Below are 9,271 nucleotides of genomic sequence, written 5' to 3' on the forward strand. Positions count from 1 at the left end.
AGAGACTAGCCCTGCCACCACAGGCTGTCCATATGTCCTTCTTTCATCTAGGCCTTATGGTTCCTCTACTTGAAATGATTTTTCCAACATGAAAAACAACTGAAGGATTATAAATGGCCCACTACGTAAACAGAGTGAGTTTTACACAAAGTATTGTTGTTTCCCTTTTAACCTGGTCACTCTGGAAGGTCATGAGCTTGGCCAGCAAAACAGTCAATTCTCACATCAATTCAGTCTATTCTAGAAGCCCTCCGAAGCCTGAGCCACCCCCTCACTCACTGTCCCTGCCCCCGTCCTCAGAGCCGTCAGACCCTCCTCCCCCAAGACTTCTGGAAAGAGTCCAATGTTGTCTGGTTCCAACTGTGGTGACTCAGGTGGGGTACAGAGCTCAGGGATACCATCTTTGGTCATGTGTAAGGTGCAAGGCTCAGACAGCAGGCAGACTGCTTGGAGCAGCTCCTAAGCTGGCCCTGAAGTGAATTCCAAGGCAGCCCAGCACGCTCCTGGAGGATCTGACAGGCTCTCCAGGGCACTGGCCCTAGTCCAAGGCTGGAGAAAGCCATACTCCTCCACCGGCACCTCATAAACTTAGTGCCCTAGACCAAGCTTCATGCTCAAGACTGTGAGAAGCCTACCAAGTGTATTGTTATTGTGTGGACTAGGGGTCCTGTGATAGGCAGGGCCAGGCATCAGGAAGCTGGAGGTGCACAGAATGACTATGGACATCTAGCACACTGTGACTGATCTCCTGACTTCTTACAGAGTTGATGTCATTTTGAGCCATCAACAAATGTGCCCAAAGCCATAATATACTTAAGCTTTTTTTTTTCTTAAATGGCTACTAGGCCAACATATAACAAGATCATAAAACCGATAATCTCCTTTGTCTGAAAAACTTACTTCCTAGAATTTAGATTAAGGAAACAATTAAAAAGAAAAGGCCTCCAAGTACAAAAGCAGTCTTGGCAGCACCATTCCCACCACTGGAAGGCAGGAAGCCACATCCATGTCCAGCAGGAAGGGAGCTGGTGATGGAGCATGAACACCGTGGGGCTTCACTGAAAGGAAGCATGCCAGGCACACACACACTGTGATCAAGCAGGGGGAGCTTCGACAATGCCATAGTGAGAGAAAGAAACAACTGTATCAACAGAGTGGCTACAGCCTTGCATAAACGACTCTCCCTGGCTAGAGAGCAAAGGCCCTTGCAAAGGAGCACTGTGGACAGATGCCATTCCGGTGTGTCACGGAGCTTCCACTCTGGAGAGTCCGCTTAGACACATTCAGAGGAATGTCAGGGCTGAAAAGTCGAAAACCCAGAGGAGGAGGAGGAAAGGCATGTTATCTTATATGGAGTGGTCAGGAAAAGCTGAGAAAGTGACATTTTTGCCAAGGCAAGAAAGGAAAAGGCTGGGGACGTAGTTCAGAGGCATATGCAAGCCCCTGGACTCAATCCACAGTACACATGCACCCCCCAAAAAAGGAAAGCAAAGAGTGCTATTTAACCACCTACTACAATATTCCAGAATGGAGGGATAGTCAGGGCAAAGTTTCCAAGACAGGAATGGGCTCCAAGGTGAGCAGGAGAGCAAGCAAGCTGGGCAGGGTCATGTGGACCATTAAAAGGGCTTTGGCTCTCACTCTGAGTGGAAATGAAGCCATTATAAGGTGCTTGACGGGGGGCTGGAGAGATGGCTCAGTGGTTAAGAGCATTGCCTGCTCTTCCGAAGGTCCTGAGTTCAATTCCCAGCAACCACATGGTGGCTCACAACCATCTGTAATGAGGTCTGGTGCCCTCTTCTGGCCTGCAGACATACGAACAGAATATTGTATACATAATAAATAAATATAAAAAAAAAAGGTGCTTGACAGAGAAATCACACACTGCCTCTGGCTGCTGTATAGAGATCAAGACTAGGGAACAGGAGTAGAAACAGTTATAATAATATTAACAGGCTCACAAGAAATGCTCGTGACAGGCAGGAGACACTGAAGTTACGACATACTCCAAAGAGAGAAACAACAGGGCAAATTATGAATGAAGTTCAGTCAGAGGAGAAACTGCTCCACTTAATACTGTAAACAGAAAATGTTAAGCACCAAAGGTCAAAACCCACTAAAAAAGGTCACATCACAAAGAGTAGACTTTAATGTACACAAATGATGCAAAGGTTCAGAATGGAATACTGGGTGCCACTCTGACTCTGAATGCATCTTATACACACTGAAGAGGTGATGGAACTAAGGTCCTGACATGAGCGACCCTGAAATGAGTGGTGTCTCCAGAACTAAAGGCTGAAGGAGCGCATATGCACCTCAACTAGCGGCCGAAAGCAGCTTCCTGGGCTGGGCATGGTGGCATATATCTTTCATTCCAGCACTTGGGAGGCAGAGGCAGGCCGATCTCTGAGCTCAAGGCCCGTCTGGTCCACAGAGGGAGTTCCAGGAGAGCCAGGGCTACACAGAGAAACCCTGTATCAAAAACCAAAAAGAGGGTCTGGGGCTGGAGAGATGACTCAGAGGTGAAGAGCACTGGTTGCTCTTCCAGAGGTCCTAAGTTCAATTCCCAGCAACCACATGGTGGCTCACAACCATCTATGAGACCTGGTGTCCTCTTCTGGCGGGCAGGCATACATGCAGACAGAACATTGTATACATAATAAATAAATAATTTAAAAGGGGGGGGCTGGAGAGATGGCTCAGTGGTTAAGAGCACTGGCTGTTCTTCCAGAGGTTCTGAGTTCAATTCCCGGCAACTACATGGTGGCTCACAACAGTCTGTAATGAGATCTGGTGCCCTCTTCTGGCGTGTGCACATACATGGAGGCAGAATGTTGTACACACAATAAACAAATAAATCTTTTAAAAAAAAAACAAACAAAAAGATACAAACAAAAACTGTTCTCTACATGGTCCAGTTGTGAAGCCACTGCACACACGCCAGGATTGATTATAAGTGATGGGGGAATGTCATAGTTAGGGTTTCTATTACTGTGGGGAGACACCACAGCCACGGAAACACTTACAAGGAAAATATCTACTTGGGATGTCTTGCTTATAGTCTCAGAGGTTCAACCATTATCATCATGATGGGACATGGCGGAATGCAGGTGGACATGGTGCTGGAGAGGTGGCTGAGAGTCCTACATCTTGTAGGCAACAGGAAGTCGACTGAGACACTGGGTGATATTGTGAGCACAGGAAACCTCAAAGCCCGCCCCCACAGTGACACACTTCCTCCAACAAAGTCACACCTCCTAATAGTGCCACTCCCTGAGATTATGGGGCCAAACTACCACAGGGACACTGGGTGTGCAGCAGTGGGGAGGAGATACCAAGTTAGAGAAGGAAGCTACAGTTATCCACAGGATACTAAATGAGGATTAGAGACATCAGAACAGGGCACTTAGCTTGACACAGACATATACAGAAATACTTATAGCTATGTATACACACACACACACACACACACACACACACACACACTGTGAAAACAAGAATACCCCAGTAGCAATGAGCACACCTGAGTCCAGATCCGGTTTCTGGACCATTTTTCCATGAAAGAAACCAGGACCAGGATTCCTTAAGGAAGTGGACGATTTCTATGCAGGAATAAACAGGACGAGCCTGGGGCAGAAAGCATGCAAGTACATTAAAAGCAAAAAAGCAGAACCAAACATTGCCAGGGTCAAGAGTCAGATTCAACAGCCAAAGTCGGGAACCAAGAACAAGAAACCCAAGATATAAAAGAAATATTGATACAAAGAAACAACTGGCTAAGTCAATGGCAGAGAACAGACACATCTTTCATATGAATTGCAGGTATTTTCATATGAATTTCAGTCACTCTGTGTGTGTGTGTGTGTGTACGTGTGAGTGTGTGTGTGTGCACGCGCATGTGAGTGTGTGGCGTATGCTTCCACAGTTTCAATGAGTGCTGCCCACAATGACTTTCTTCTACAAGCACAGTATCAAAGCGGAACGGGAGTAACTTTAGAGTTATGTGACCACTGAAACCAAGAGACCCCAGACAATATCAACAACACTCACACATCACAGCAGGCTCCTGTGAGGGCCGTCCTTCTTGAAGCCTATGACCCAGTCTGCTCACAAGAAAAAGAGGCACATCTCCACCGGGAGGTTCTTCTGCAGAATAACCAATGAGTGATCCCCAAAACTGTCAGGGTCACCTAGAACAGGGACGTTCTGAGAATCTGCCATGGCCAGTAAGAGTTGTCTCCGGAGACAGGCTGGCTGGATGCACTGTGCTATTCTGGCCAGGATACAGAGCGAGGGCTTTAGAAAGAAACTGGAAATCTGAACCAAGTTCTGATTCCAGTTAATGGTGATGCACTGATACTGGCTCATTGATTAGGGCAAATGTTCTATTGAAAACTCAATAGTGTCTCAAAATAGCCGTAAACCTAAAATTGTTTTTTTTTGGGGGGGGGATATTTTTTTAAAGTTTATTTATTTTTATATATGAGTGCTATATTTGTATGAATGCCTGCATGACAGAAGAGGACATCAGATTCTATTATAAAAGGTTGTGAGATACCACATGGTTGTCAGGAATTGAACTCAGAACTTCTGGAAGAGCAGCTAGTGCTCTTAACCACTGAGTCATCTCTCCTGCCCCACCCCCTAATTGCTTTTAGATATTTTTTGAGCCAGTCTCATGTATCCTAGGCTGGCCTTGCACTCGCTAGGTGTCAAAGGGCGATCCTGAACCTCTGACCCTCTCTACCTCCCCAGCACGGGGATTACAGGTATGGACCACCGGTCGTCATTTATGTGGTGCTGAGGATGGAACCCAGATAGCCCATCGTGCACGTTAGGCAGGCACTTTCATCTGCACTACATCTTCAGCCTTGAAAATACTTTTAAACCACCAACATTTCAAAATAAATAACAACAGTCATGTGGAGAGATTGCAAGACTTAAGTACTAACTCTGAAAACATAGATTCCAAAACTGCCAGAGGTGTCAGCATCTCCCGACTGTTCCCCAGTGCTGGACAGACTCTGGGCAGGGATTCCTGCCTCCTAAGCAGGGGGTTTTCCAAAGCTGTTCTGAGAAGTCAGCTAAAAAGGGGGAGGGGAATAGAAAAGTGTCAGCAGACACTTCCTTATAGCCATTGTGACAAATTCCCCAAAACTGCTCAAAGTTAGGTAAGAATTTTGTCTGCGAGAAAGCTAAGCTGCCTCCTAAGGGAGTCACGGTTGGTTGGTGGACTGAAACTGATGTGCAGACATCTTGCAAAATGTAATTACTGCTCCACTTACTGTCGTTTAAAAGTATGAGATCCCAGAGTTGCTCTTCCTTATCCAGTGGATGCCTGATACCACGCACAGTACTGAACCTTAAGTATATTATTTTCTTCTCTACACACACCCATGATGAAGGTTACAGATGAGACAGCAAGAAAGTAACAATGAGAATAAACTGCAACAAAAGTCATTGAATCTGGCCTTTGTCTCTAGGTATCTTTAAAAAGTGAATTATAGGAGCTGGAGAGATGGCTCAGTGGTTAAGAGCACTGGCTGCTCTTCCAGAGGACCAGGGTCCAATTCCCAGCACCCACATGGCAGCTCACAACTGCCTATAACTCCAGGATCTATGCTACCCTCACATGACACACATGCAGGTAAAACACCGATGCACATAAAAATAATAAATAAATCTAACATCATTAGCGTGGGGAGAACCACCTGCGGTGGTCAGAGGACAACAGGAGGCAGTTCTCTCCTCCTCCCATCTGAGTGCCAAGGCTCACACTCAGGTTGTGGTGACGTAAGCATGGTGGTGAGGTGGGTGTGTGGTGCAGGATTAGGGATGGAAACGGCTGGGTGTCAGGAGCAGAGGGTAAAGGTGGGTGGGGATCCGTGACAGCTGAGAACCTTTTTCTTTTCTTTTGTGGTTTTCCAGACAAGGTTTCATGTGCAGCCCTGGCTGTCCTGGAACTCACTCTGTAGGCTGAAATTGAACTTAAGAGATCCACCTGCTTCTGCTTCCTGAGTGCTGAGATTAAAGGCGTGCGCCAGCACCGCCCAGCATTTTTTTTTTTTTAAATAAGCCCTGTATCCACCCTAGCTGGGGAAGGAGATAATGCATTTGTTTGTGACAGAGTCTCTCTATGCAGCCATGGCTAGCCTGGAGTTCGCCATGTAGACCTCCATGAACGCAGAGAGCTCACCTGACTCTACTTCCCTAGTGCTAGGATTAAAGACACATGTCAGCACAACCGGTGAAAGGGAGGATCTCACGCTGGGAGAAGAGAAGGATGAAGCTATGGTGCCATCACCAAGAGAAACTTGTCCAGAAAGAGGTTTCACAGTTTTTACAAAGTATCAGATCACCTTGCAGGGCAGAGTGGAGCAAGGACAGTGGCGGACCAGGGACAGAAGAAACCAACTCCTGACCAAGGTTGCTTAGCTATGCACACCTCGGCCCTGCTATCTAAACCTTAGCATCATGTCAGTACTTCAGGGAGGGACTTGGAAGTTAGAGGATTCTTTCACTTGTTCCTTTTCCCAATGTGTGAGCACCAAATAATCTCCTCTTACAGCTTTTTGCTGTTAGTTGTCTCATAAATTGAAGACCAGAGGCCAAGTCTACCTTGTCGGCACTGACAGAGCCCAGACTTTGACCCTAAAAACCTCACTTAATAAAAACATTTCAGAAAGACATTGCAATTGCCAGACATGGTGGCACATGCCTTCTGTCCCAACACTAGGGAGACAGGCAGATCTCTGTGAGTTCAAAACCAATCTGGTCTACATAGTGAATTCTGAGCCAGGCAGTGAACCCTGTCTAAAAATAAACAAATATGCTTCACGGCATATCAATTAGAAGTTGTCCGTTAATTCATCATAATGTTTGCAGGGGCCACCGTCCTTAAGTGATCACATGGATGACTTCAATGTTTTGTTCCATCCAAGGATTAGAATCCATAATCTTATTCTTTGAGGCATGTAGAATTTGAAACCACATCGTTAGCTGTTTCATTGTCATCTTCCATCACAGAAAAGCAACGTCTTCCAATTCCTCGCTTGTTGGCATGTCGCAATGGCTTTCAGTGTGTTCTTCTGCTTCCACGGGGTATGTGGCAGGAGCTTCGTTGGCAGCTACAGCCTCTATGGAGAGCTTTTCAGAACAGACCGCTCCTAAACCGATGTAGCCAATCCTTACTCGCTCTGTGTTCTTGTTTCAGGGCATGGCCGGCTGACGCACAACATTCTTGTCCATGTTGTCTACTCACAGATGCGACGGCCTCGCTACCCTAAGTAAACACTAACTGAGCACTGTGGCTGTAACCTTGGCAACAGAGGGACAAAAGCAAAACCAACACTTATTTATTTAGATTTCAGAGACGTTTTTATGTAGCCCTCAAACGTGCTCTACAGCCAAGATAGGAAGTACAGAAGCTCCACCACACAGGTCTTCCTGTGCCATGGATAAAACTCAAGGCTTCCTGCTAGCTGGGTCAGCACGCCCCCAACTAAGCTACACACCAGCCCTGATTTGGAATATTTTAAAGACCTATTTTTAATTAGGAGTAGCTGCCTGTGTCTGCCTGTGTTGTGCAAAACCTCAAGTGTCCAGAAGCACTGGACACTATGGAGCTGGTTGGCAGCTGCCTGCCGTAAGGGCAGGAAACTGAAGTCCAGGCCTCTGGAAGAGCGGCAAAAGCTCTTCCCCACTGAGATGTCTCTCCAGCCCTAATTTGCTTGTTTTTACACAAGGTCTGGCATTAGAGCCCAGGTTGACTTCAAACTCACTATCCTACCTCAAGTCTCAAATGTTGGGAGTAGATGGTACAACACCACAGTCAGCACCAATGTTTCTCCTTCATAATTTCAGATACAGGACTTGTTCTTGTAGGGCAGTGGTCGTGCACACCTTTGACCCCCAGCACTTGGGAGGCTGAGGCAGGTGGATCTCTGAGTTCAAAGCCAGCCTGGTCTACAGAGTGAGTTCCAGGACAGCCAGAACTACAGAGAAACCCTGTGTCGAAAAGCAAACAAAAACTAACAGCAACAAAAGATTTGTCCTTACCAAAGGTTTTAGCAACTTTAGCCTAAGGATTTATTTTATTTTGTTTATTTCAAGCACATTTTTACCTAAGAGTAGCACTTTTTGGCTTCATTTTGGCAAAACGCAAAGGCTAGCATTACTCCCCTGGTGCTGATTACATAGGGTTCCTTGAGCAGTCAGCTGTTCTAAATGACTTAATGAGTGGGTAGCACAATAACAGGGATCCGCTGAGCAAGATGACGTACGTCCCGAGCAGGAAGGGGTGCAAATTTCGTCACGCTACTCTCTTTGCGGGGGGGGGGGGTGTAGAGAAGTACTGGGGGATTGAATGTGAGGCTCAAACACGCTGAGGCTATCTACCAGAGTTCTTCAGCACGCTACTCAAAACCACACAGTTTAAAAGCCCCGGGCTGCTTGTTTCTGTGGTCTTCCGCTTACTATTTTCAGGTTCCGGGGAACTGAAACCGCGGATACGTGGGAGGCCACTGCATCACCTTCCCTTTAACAGCTTTCTCTCAAGCACGTCCTGTGCACCTAAGCACTTTCACAGGTATGCTCTCTCCGGCCTCTGCACAGGCCTATGGTCCCTCTGCGGAGGAGGAAACCGAGAAGGGAAACCGCGAGATGCCCGAGGTTACACAGCATCACTGGACATAAGCGAGATGCCATGCCCGGGCTCCACCTGGCGGAGGGCAGGCTGGGCCCTGGGCTTGCAGAACCCGAGCTCTGGTCCAGGAGAGGGACCCCGGCTCCCCGGGAGGCAGACGGTCCAAAGCAAGGAACTTCCCTCCGCGGCCCGGGGAGCCGCTGCGACTCACGGCTCCGCCCCGATCCCGCCCGCCGGGAAGTCCAGCCAGGCCACCGGCACCTGAATACTTACCTCCAGCACCGCCGCTCCGCTGCACCGGAAGTGTTTCCTTGTGACCCGGGAGCGGTGCAACCGAAGCACCAGCAGGTTCCGCTCTGCTGGATTTACGGGGACTACGACTTCCCCGCCCTCCTCCTCCTCCTCCTGTTCCCTAAATTCACACTGAAGGGTGAAGCCTTAATGAATTTTTTTGTTTGATTTGAGACAGGGGCTCACAGTGTGACCCCGACTGTCCTCCTGCCTGATTACAGACTGTCTCCACACTGTTTAGAACTCAGTTCTAAGTCTGAGCTAGAAACCAACAATATAAGAGGACAAACAGATCCACGTGCTATAATCCAGACAAAAAGAAATAATAAATTTAAA

The 9,271-nt window shown here is 47.4% G+C and overlaps 1 protein-coding gene across 1 annotated transcript in view; it reads right to left on the bottom strand.

Moving 5' to 3' along the window:
* The window catches only part of Manbal (mannosidase beta like), a 31,051-nt gene extending 22,083 nt beyond the window's left edge, over window positions 1–8,968 (bottom strand). The window contains exon 1 of the mRNA XM_005363022.3: window positions 8,918–8,968. The gene's annotated coding sequence lies outside the window, so the exon portion shown is untranslated. The remainder of the gene's footprint in view (window positions 1–8,917) is intronic.
* Between the last annotated feature and the right edge of the window lie 303 nt (window positions 8,969–9,271).

This window comes from Microtus ochrogaster, linkage group LG8 (assembly GCF_000317375.1).
Source record: "Microtus ochrogaster isolate Prairie Vole_2 linkage group LG8, MicOch1.0, whole genome shotgun sequence".
Taxonomy (NCBI): domain Eukaryota; kingdom Metazoa; phylum Chordata; class Mammalia; order Rodentia; family Cricetidae; genus Microtus; species Microtus ochrogaster.